Raw genomic sequence first — 12,408 nt, forward strand, 5'->3', positions numbered from 1 at the left:
TACCATTGCAATCACAAATTGGATTGATGTTAATAAAAAATCCACTCTTTCATATTCATCCAAAAGTCTTTAACAAGAATAAAATGAATGCAACACACTAAAATATAATCTTCTATGTAAATTAAGCTATTAATAAGTGCAAAAGACTAGAGCAACAAGTCACAAACTTTCTATTGAACACAAAGAAAATAGTTATCATAAGATGCATCTATAGGTTTAACAACCATTACAAGTATTAGATACAGTACACAGGTAACAAAGAAACAGGCCGGTAACAACCGTTGTCGGATAGTTTTTCTACACGAGTAGTCAGGTCAAGGTCCGATGTGATAGCCTCGGACCTTGACCTGACTACAAGTGCATACAAACTATACGAGAGGTTGTTTCCGGCCTGCTTTTTTGTTACTTTTGTTTTGTATCTGACTTGTATGACGTTTCAATAAAGTAGTAATGCATTTTACAAGACTGAACATTTGAGAAACCTAAATGGCCATAAAGCAGTAAATGTAAGTTATATTGTAAACAAATGTATGCTTCATTTCCCTTCAACAGAGATTTTTTTTCTACGAAAAAAAAAACAAGAATCAAATTAATTCCATAAAAAAAAACCGTTTCAAGAAAAAGATGAATATTGTACACATTTGAGATCTTTTTAAAATGCAACTTCGTAAAAAAGAAATAGAATTAAGAAATATTTTAGTAAGCTAACGTTTGGTTTTAATGGAGGAAACGGAAAGAGGGAAGGGGGACTAAATTATTTTTAAAATAAACGGGCTATGGTATTTTAATGAAAAAAAGAGGATGTGCCATTCCATCCCCCATCCCCCCATTCCCCCTTTTAACAAAAAATCGTAAAAATCGCACGTTTTCTGCCAAATGCATACATTTATCGGGTTGTTGTCGCTTTGACACATTCCCCATTTCCTTTCTCAATTTTATTCAATATTCAGGATGTGTGTGCGTGGCGAAACCCCCCTTTTTAGGACGATCGATGCATTTGAATAGGGAATAATGATGGACCCCCTTTTTTTGCCTGGGTTGGGAACCCCCGTTTTTTTCAAATTTTTATTTCTGTCAATAACAATATAAATGTATCAAAAGAATGAATTTCCTACTTCATTAGTGAATGAGATGTTATGAAAAAAATGTTTTCTGTCTCGTTATAAGATATACTTAAGAATATAATACATTGATTTTTTTTTAAATTCATGATTGTCTGTGCAAGAGTTGATCGGGATTAAACACGTATTACTAAATTGTCCAATCGTATCTAACCGTCCAAAATTGGTAACATGTATAATAAAGTGAACGATTTTCTTCAAGATTTGCTGCTTATTTGGACATGTATTACACAAACACTTTTTATTGCTAGGATCAATCGTGCATTGGTGAGTTGATATACAGGGATTTTATCTTTTGATAAGATTTGATTTTTATTTAAATATTTTGTCTTTTTTATTGAAATATAAACGTCGGTATCATCGTTTCTTTACTGTTAGCATTTTCCAAAATACTATTCATGTCCATATTTTGAAGAAAATATGTTTAATGACAATTTTTTTTTGCTTCATAAAGGAGGTGGGGGGGGGGGGGGATATTCTTTCCTGAGTACATTAATTATTTAGTTTTCCAAAGCACTATACGGTATTCGGAAAATTATGAATAATGTAGAACATCAATTTGTCATCTGCTTCACCATAGTAATATATTTTTTTTTATTAAAATTTGGGATCAAACTAATTTTTTTCAGGAGAAAACCATACCCCCCTTTTTTTGAAGTTAATAGGCAAATTCTTTAGTGCACTGATATGAAAAGTATTTTCAATGGAATTGTTTGATAAATATTAATTTGGTGCTAACGTAAATATTTTATTTAAAAAAAAAAAGAAAGGAAATATATCGGTAAAACCAAAAAGTTCAAATCTAATTGAAAGTTAAAGTGCCCTTGAACTCACTGATCAGACACGAGTGAATCTATTCATAAAATGAGTCCGTGTATCATCTAAAAAGAGTCCGTGTAACACCCGTTAATATACTGTTGTTCTATAGCACTGCAGGGGGCAAAGTCGTACAACTGTTAAGAATTGGATATCACTTACTGATGTAGTTTTTTTCCAAAAATAACCCAAACTGAATAATCATAAGAATGGATGACAAATGCGACTATGCATGGTACCTATAGAACACAGAGGCATGATGATAAATTTATCGCGGAAGGAAGAGAAGCGACACACAAAATGAGGTCTTCTAGTTGAATAGTGTAAATACTTAATGAAGCTTGACATAGGCTTGTTAATTTTCATATTGGAATGGAATAACTTGAGTTGATATTTATTTATTTATTTAATAATGAACTTTTGAGAAGGTCAATACGTTATTCATAAAATTCTTGTTATCTCCTTTGATTGACTTGCAAGTTATTTTTGTCTGCTGCGACGATTCCTCTATGGTTATCATGTGTGACGTCATCGGATGTCATAAATCGAAATTTAGCAAGATATGTTTTTATATTGACCATCAATATACATATAAATAGAAGCATAGCTTCAATATACTTTAAAATAGTAACAAGGCTTCGGATATGTAAAATACCTTTGAAACACGTGATCATTATATCCAATGAAAACAGTAGAATGCTACAACATATGTAATACTAAGCGATAACCAATTCTCACTCGTTATGAACCTTTCAAGTATTACATATACCGGGTACAAATACTATGTTAAAGTTAATGACAATATTACATACCTTGAGGTACTATTTTCAGTTTAATTAAAGCCTTTTGTATTTCTCCATTATCATTCATCAGCAAGCAAAAATATTTTCCAGCATTTTCCATTCTTGTGATCTTTATAGTCAGAGATGGAAAATCGGGCACACCTCCACTGTACTGTTCAGTAGAAAGGTCCAATTCCCCATTTTCGTTGAACCATTTGACTGCTATTAGTTTATGTTTATCATCAAAATGGGGTTCCATAGTTATATCATCTCCTTTAAAAACATTGTATACAGTTGGTTTTGACTGTGAATCAATGTCTGAAAACAAGAAACTAAATACTTAGTAATCCAAAGAATAATAATATTTAAGATCCAGATATTAAAGTTTATATTGATGGACATACAATGTACATGAAGCTGTCAAATTACGTAAATAACCAGTAGGGGATTCATACGGTTTCATAATTATTCATTACCACAGCTGGTCATTAGATATATCATGGCCCATGGAAGTATTATATTGACAGGAACTACAACGATTAATTAGCATTTATTTATAACCCGGGTAACCCTGTAGAAAAGATATGGAAACTGTCTAATTAGTACACTGTCGTTAATTTCTTTTGTGACTATCTGCGATGCCGCGGTCATAAATTGACCAGAGATACTTCTTATCAATCACGTGGTTTTAATCGAGACAACTTAACAATATTACCTGTCGGAAAACACCTTTACTTATTTCAATCGCGTCGGTAGACCTTTATTCGTGAACAACTTATTTAAACAAATCGACTGATGCATAAAAAATGAAAATCGGCCCAGAATTATTTATTCTACAACGATTTGAAATAGTGAGTGACATTATTTTATTAGCTCACCTGGCCCAAAGGGCCAAGTGAGCTTTTCTCATCACTTGGCGTCCGGCGTCCGGCGTCGTCCGTCGTCGTCCGTCGTCGTCCTGCGTTAACTTTTACAAAAATCTTCTCCTCTGAAACTACTGGGCCAAATTTAACCAAACTTGGCCACAATCATCATTGGGGTATCTAGTTTAAAAAATGTGTCCGGTGACCCGGCCAACCAACCTAGATGGCCGCCATGGCTAAAAATAGAACATAGGGGTAAAATGCAGTTTTTGGCTTATAACTCAAAAACCAAAGCATTTAGAGCAAATCTGACAGGGGTAATATTGTTCAACAGGTCAAGATCTATCTGCCCTGAAATTTTCAGTTGAATCGGACATTTCGTTGTTGGGTTGCTGCCCCTGAAATGGTAATTTTAAGGAAATTTTGCTGTTTTTGGTTATTATATTGAATATTATTATAGATAGAGATAAACTGTAAACAGCAATAATGTTCAGCAAAGTAAGATCTACAAATAAGTCAACATGATCAAAATGGTCAGTTGACCACTTTAGGAGTTATTGCCCTTTATAGTCAATTTTTAACCATTTTTCGTAAATCTTAGTAATCTTTTAGAAAAATCTTCTTCTCTGAAACTACTGGGTCAAATTTAACCAAACTTGGCCATAATCATCATTGGGGTATCTAGTTTAAAAAATGTGTCCGGTGCCCCGCCAAACCAACCAAGATGGCCGCCATGGCTAAAAATAGAACATAGGGGTAAAATGCAGTTTTTGGCTTATAAATCAAAAACCAAAGCATTAAGAGCAAATCTGACACATAGTAAAATTGTTCATCAGGTCAAGATCTATCTGCCCTGAAATTTTCAGATGAATCGGACATTCCGTTGTTGGGTTGCTGCCCCTGAAATGGTAATTCTAAGGAAATTTTGCTGTTTTTGGTTATTATCTTGAATGTTATTATAGATAGAGATAAACTGTAAACAGCAATAATGTTCAGCAAAGAAAGATTTACAAATAAGTCAACATAACCGAAATGGTCAGTTGATCCCTTTAGGAGTTATTGCCCTTTATAGTCAATTTTTAACCATTTTCCGTAAATCTTAGTAATCTTTTACAAAAATCTTCTCCTCTGAAACTACTGGGCCAAATTAATCCAAACTTATCCACAATCATCTTTGGGGTATCTAGTTTGAAAAATGTGTCCGATGACCCGGCCATCCAACCAAGATGGCCGCCATAGCTAAAAATAGAACATAGGGGTAAAATGCAGTTTTTGGCTTATAACTCAAAAACCAAAGCGTTTAGAGCAAATCTGACTGGGGTTAAATTGTTTATCAGGTCAAGATCTATCTGCCCTGAAATTTTCAGATAAATCGGACAACCCGTTGTTGGGTTCCTTCCCCTGAATTGGTAATTTTAAGGAAATTTTACTGTTTTGGTTATTATCTTGAAAATTATTATAGATAGAAATAAACTGTAAACAGCAATAATGTTCAGCAAAGTAAGATCTACAAATAAGTCAACATGACCTAAATGGTCAATTGACCCCTTAAGGAGTTATTGCCCTTTATAGTCAATTTTTAACCATTTTTCGTAAATCTTAGTAATCTTTTACAATAATCTTCTCCTCTGAAACTACTGGGCCAAATTAATCCAAACTTATCCACAACGATCTTTGGGGTATCTAGTTTAAAAAATGTGTCCGATGACCCGGCCATCCAACCAAGATGGCCGCCATGGCTAAAAATAGAACATAGGGGTAAAATGCAGTTTTTGGCTTATAACTCAAAAACCAAAGCGTTTAGAGCAAATCTGACATGGGGGTTAAATTGTTTATCAGGTCAAGATCTATCTGCACCGAAATTTTCAGATGAATCGGACAACCCGTTGTTGGGTTCCTGCCCCTGAATTGGTAATTTTAAGGAAATTTTGCTGTATAGTTATTGTCTTGAATATTATTATAGATAGAGATAAACTGTAAACAGCAATAATGTTCAGCAAAGTAAGATTTACAAATAAGTCAACATGACCGAAATGGTCAATTGACCCCCTAAGGAGTTATTGTCCTTTATAGTCAATTTTCAACAATTTTTATAAAATTTGTAAATTTTTACTAACATTTTCCACTGAAACTACTGGGCCAAGTTCATTATAGATAGAGATAATTGTAAGCAGCAAGGAAGTTCAGTAAAGTAAGATGTACAAACACATCACCATCACCAAAATACAATTTTGTCATGAATCCATCTGCTTTCTTTGTTTAATAGTCACATAGACCAAGGTGAGCGACACAGGCTCTTTAGAGCCTCTAGTTAGTTTGTGGGTGAAGTTTAAATCGCGATTAAGGTGTTTTCTGGTTACCGCCGGTTAACAATAAATATATTTGATAAATATTAAAACTGTGAAGTTTAGAGTAATATATATGGTTAAGCATGGAAGTATTATATTGACAGGAACTACAACGATTAATTAGCATTTATTTATAACCCGGGTAGCCCTGTAGAAAATACATGGAAACTGTCTAATCAGTACGCTGTCGTTAATTTCTTTTGTGACTATCTGCGATGCCGCGGTCATAAATTGACCAGAGATACTTCTTACCAATCACGTGGTTTTAATCGAGACAGCTTAACAATATTACCTGTCGGAAAACACCTTTACTTATTTCAATCGCGTCGGTAGACCTTTATTCGTGAACAACTTATTTAAACAAATCGACTGATGCATAAAAAATGAAAATCGGCCCAGAATTAATTATTCTACAACGATTTGAAATAGTGAGCGACATTATTTTATTAGTTTTTGGGTGAAGTTTAAATCGCGATTAAGGTGTGTTCCGGTTACCGCCGGTTAACAATAAATATATTTGGTAAATATTAAAACTGTGAAGATTAGAGTGATATATATGGTTAAGTTACTGGATAATCCTGGAAAGTAGAAATTTCCAATTTATATTACGAAAATTAATCGATCAAGTACCAATCAACAAAATACAGCAGAAGAAAACAGAGATCTAACTACGTTATATATAAATAGCTAATTATGTAATATATTTTTGTCCTCTAAAATATGTTATCACTATCCGACCAAATGATACTGGTAAATATTATTGAACAGTCGCATAAGAATTTGTATAATGTCACTATACAAATCCTTGAGTCGCAGTACTAAAAAAAAATTCAGTGAACATTCGTATATACCAACCAATGATCTTACCCTGGATTTAAAGCGAAGCTTAATAATCCCTACATTTGTCTAAAATCTCTTTGATCTTTTGATTTTATCAGAACGATCATTTAAAATCGTCTAAAAAATGCAGGAAATGTGTGCCACTCAGTGGAGTAAACAGTAATTATTATATAATCACAACTTGCGATATATATTACATATAGTCCAATTTCTACCGAAAAATAAATCAATAAAAATGGGGCATTTATTCAATACATTTGGCACAAATTTCCATCGTCAATGTGTTTTTCTATAGAATTAATGATGACTCGCATTAATCTATCAATCACTCAATCGGCACACATATGATGTAAGGTAACGGAATCTGCCGAGGTTTGCCGATTGCTGTTTCCTAAGAATTTATCACAACTTTCGATTTCTTCGTTTATTTCCGTAATCCCGAAAGCAACCGAGAATGACAATATCGTAGGGCACCACATGCTGGTGTGTAAATAACGTGCCATGTTTCAAGCTAATTAACATGTCATTAAATTGCGCACGGCATCGCAGATGAAACGTTTGAAGTCGGGTCGTAGTAGTTCCTGTCAATATAATACTTCCATGGGTTAAGTTACTGGATAATCCTGGAAAGTAGAAATTTCTAGTTTACAACACGAAAATAAATCGAGCAAGTACCAATCAACAAAATACAGCAGAAGAAAACAGAGATCTAACTACGTTATATAGCTATTTATATAATACATTTCTGTCCCCTAAAATATGTTATCACTATCCGACCAAATGAAACCGTCCAAATGATACTGGTAAATATTATTAAACAGTCGCACAAGAATTTGTATAATGTCACTATACCAATCCTTGAGTCGCAGTACTAAAAACATATTCAACACATCGGGGTTCAGCTGAACATTCGTATATACCAACCAATGATCTTACCCTGGATTTAGAGCGAAGCTTAATAATTCCTACATTGATCTAAAATCTCTTTGATCTTTTGATTTTATCAGAACGATAATTTACAATCGTCTTAAATATGCAGGAAATGATATATATTAAATATAGTCCAATTTCTACCGAAAAATAAATCAATGAAAATGGGGCATTTATTCAATAAAGTTGGTACAAATTTCCATCGTCAATGTGTTTTTCTATAGAATTAATGATGACTCGCATTAATCCATCAATCACTCAATCGGCACACGTATGCAGATGTAGGATAACGGAATCTGCCGAGGTTTGCCGATTGCTGTTTCCTAAGAATTTATAACAACTTTCGACTTCTTCGTTTATTTCCGTAATCCCGAAAGCAACCGAGAATGACAATATTGTAGGGCGCCACACGCTGGTATGTAAATAACGTGCCATGTTTCAAGCTAATTAACATGTCATTAAATTGCGCGCGGCATCGCAGATGAAACGTTTGAAGTCGGGTCGTAGTAGTTCCTGTTAATATAATACTTCTATGCATGGACCAAGTAGTCAATGCTTTCGTAAAAACATTTTGAATATTGTTTAGACTGATAGATTTTTATATATCAATGCTCAAAAGTCATCCTATTCAATAGTTCTAACTAGGGAAATATATGTGAAAGAAAGTTTTACATTCATTCAACGTATTGACAGGTTCAAAGAATGGGCAAACAAAAAGTTGATATCTACTATAAAAGTTGTTATAAAATACAAACAAAAAACTTTTAGACAGGAAACCTTAATTTAAAGCACAAATGATACTTGCAAATATGGATCTCCAAACATATTGCATGGACAACGCTCTTTTTACCACTTTCGCCAATTAAAGGTCTACATCTTAACAACGACAATAAGCATACATGTGATGGACTGTGAAACTCGGATCAGAAGATTAGGACTCAGATCCCGAGGATTTTTATCACTATAAATTTTGTCGTAAATGTAACCGTATGATGCAGAAATTACCTTTTAAAGTGTTTTTTCTTCAACGTTCCATCTGAATGTAATATGTTTATAAAATTGAGAATGAAAATGTATCGTTGTACTTTAAAATGTTCTTTATTTTTATTCAATCTAACAAATTTTTTTTTTTAGAAAATTCTTAAATTCTTTTTAATATTTCTTTTGAACTTTATTCATTAAAAGAAACACTGCTTTAAGAACATTTCTTCATGCTTTAAAACTTACACAAGCTGTTTACAAAGGTCATACTTATTATATAAATTTCAATTTAAACCTTGAAAAGAAGTATAGAACCCTCAAATTATATCCAATTTTTTTATATAAATTTTTCCTAAGACATTTAAAACTATTTAATTACCATCCTGAGATGATTATTTATTCAATTTATATTTCATTTATATTCTTTAAAAAATTAACGAAAGGCCATGTTTTTTTATATTGTTGGTTTATGGATCCGCAGACCTTATTTTTCTGATTAGCAGAATAAAAATAAAATTGATATTTCATGCTTTTTTATTTCCTCTGACCCTAACAAATACGTTATCCCTGAAATATAAATAAAAATAAAATTTTTTTTTCTGTTAAATGAAATGCATCAAACACGGCTAACAGAATCAATAACATATTGTGTTGTGAAAATAAAAATTCAAAAATTATCCATATGTTTACGTATTTAAAAATAGACAAAAAATCAATCATGACCTTGAAATGTTGTTTGTGCAAATAATATTGCGGAGCGAAACCGGAGTTAAATACCCATTAGTTTGTGTCATAATTCCATAAGATGTATCATTTCATAGATATTATGGGCCTGTCCAACCGAGAAAGATGTCAAATTTAAGTAATATTTATTCACAAGCAATTTTTAATTTTCTTGTTTCATTGATAAAAATAAAAATTCTTCCATTTAGATATAAAAAACGTGAATGCATGACAACTCATGAATCTGATATCTTCGTTTTTTTAGTGGACAGGTCTATTAGGCTTTTGACAAGAATGGTAATTAAAGCTTTTTTTCGTACAATGTGTTTGCAATTCTTATTTATTAATTTTCGTGCTTGAAGATCATTATTCACCAAATTTCCTTCATGGATCTGGTTTTTTTTTGTTCCTGAACTCTGAATTGACAATCATACTACAGGATAAGCTGGATATGACCGCAGATGTCCAACCCTAAAAAGTGGACACAATATTCACGCTTGATATAGGACTGAATTTGGATTGTAATTAAATTTTTGACATAGTATAGGTTTCTGACACAGAATAATTGTAGTCAAAGAAATTCAAATTGTTTATATGATTTGAATTTATATTTAACTTTTGCTTTTGTGCAATACACTTTATGCTGTTGCGAATTGACCCCCTCCCCAATTTGAAGAAATATTCTTTTTAATTTCTGAAATATAAAATGTGAAAAAATTGTCCCCCTAATTTCTTATTTACCCCACCCACCACCAATTTTATTTCACCCCCTCCTTTCCCTTTTTCCAAAAAAAATCTGTCCCTCAAGTTATGGTCATAATCTTAATTCAAATTTCTAATGGAGTTTGCAACCATTATTACATAGTTACCCATTTAAATACATCATAAAAATCTTAAAATAAAAAATGACATACATAATCTTTATAAAATTATTATCAACGAATAGTGACTTCTAAAAATAAATTGACAGCTAATCGTCTCAAGACAATACAACATTTCTTAAAGTCATATGAAACCTCAATTTAAAAATGTTTTTTTTTATAACAAAATGGATAGTTGTCATTATTAAACTTGTACATGTTCCGAAGCATATGAGTATTTGGACCATACGCGTATGGTCATGACCATATGCGTATACTCATATGGTCCGACCATACGCGTATGGTCCGACCGTACGCATATGGTCGGACCATATGAGTATAATACTCGTTAGAATATTAACGGGCCGGACCATATGAGTATTTGAACCCTATAGGTATTTATTTCAAATTACATTATAAACGTTTCAATAATACAAAAACTTTATCTAAAAAAAATGATGGTAACATAACAATATGTTAATTTTATAATTCAAACGCTACGTAAAAATTAAATATTGTTAATTTTCATCTCTAGTTACATTCTTACATGTAGGCTTGGGTTACATTTACTTCCTCACGGTATCATGGCTTTTTTGCATTTGCAAGTCTTGGTTGTGTACGATCCTTTTCATGTACACCTTTTGTTTGCGAGTGAAAAGCTAGCCTTTTTGCAGCTGCGTACAGTGATACCGAGGTTTTCGGACATTTTGATGTCTATGGTGTTTTTAAAAAGTTCTAGATCTCAAATATCGTAAAAATGACTGCAATACACCATATTCACAAGACATTTTAAATAAACTATGTTACTTTCCAGTGACTTCTTGTGTAACAGTTCATAAAGAAATTTTTGAAATTTAATTATTTAAGTCGACATATTCATAGTGCCATTCACGCGTAATAACAAATCGGTAATGACCATCGGTATAAAATGTGTTTACACCACATCTTCCGATATCTACTATTATAGTTTTGACAATGAAGTAAAATTTACTTTTTGAAACTTCTAATTTTTCTTTAGCTAATCTTTTTATTATAAAATAAAAATAAAATTACCAAGTATATGATAGCGTCTTTTTATTGAACGGTCATACCATAAGAACAGTTAAGAAGTATCAAAAGTAAACTGTAACAAAATGTTAATTACCCCGACCATACGCGAACGGTCGGACCATACGCGTATGGCCGGACCATATGAGTATATATCCATATGGTCATGACCATACGCGTATGGTCCAAATACTCATATGGTCCGGAACATACATATTATACTTCTTTTTGAAGAAAAATCTTTAATTTGTCCGTTTTAGAAGAAGTTTACTTTTTTTAATTGTTTCTTTCCAGGAAGCAATTCGCCAACATATTTTCCGTATTCAAAATAACCTTAGTGTGACCCTCCTCGAAAGAATCCGGAGATCGTAAGTTATTGTATGGAAACTACAAAAATGCTTATTTTGGCCCTTTGTGTTGGCCCTTATTCCTAAACGGTTGGAACCATTACCCCAAAATCAATCTCAATCTTCCTTTTGTGGTAATAAACCTTTGAATATAAATTTCATAGATTTCTGTTTACTTATACTTAAGTTATTGTATGGAAACCAACTGTCTTCGAACAACGATGACAACGACAACGGTAACAATGTGATACCAATAACATCCGAACGCCAATTTGTTTTTCGGTTGTATGAATAGATAGCGGCTGAAAGTTTTCATTCATGAAATATTTCATACACAGGATTTTTTTCTCTTCAACAGATGGACGAGAGGAGATTCATGAAAACGGGATTATTGTACTCCCGTCAGGAGGTTCACATGTATGAATGAGCTAAATTGTAAAAATCAATTTCAGTTATAAAGAAAAATGTACATGTATCTAAATTTGAACGTCGTTTTCAAATTATTGCACGGAAAATGCTCTAAAAAACACTTATTGCTGCTTTAAAAAGATAACTCAACAAGGATAAAAGTTAAAATCATAAAATCTGACTTGACCCTCATTGAACCCCCATTTTTAAATTTGAAAAGATTTAGTTCAGTGTTTTCTAGTTAATGCAAAGACACTATTTGCACGCGTGCAGGCCGCCCTACCACCAAATAAATCTTAATTGTAAAATTTACTTACAATTTTCATATTTTTTGCATTTGAC

This window comes from Mytilus galloprovincialis, chromosome 3, assembly GCF_965363235.1.
Source record: "Mytilus galloprovincialis chromosome 3, xbMytGall1.hap1.1, whole genome shotgun sequence".
In the NCBI taxonomy this organism is placed as follows: Eukaryota; Metazoa; Mollusca; class Bivalvia; order Mytilida; family Mytilidae; genus Mytilus; species Mytilus galloprovincialis.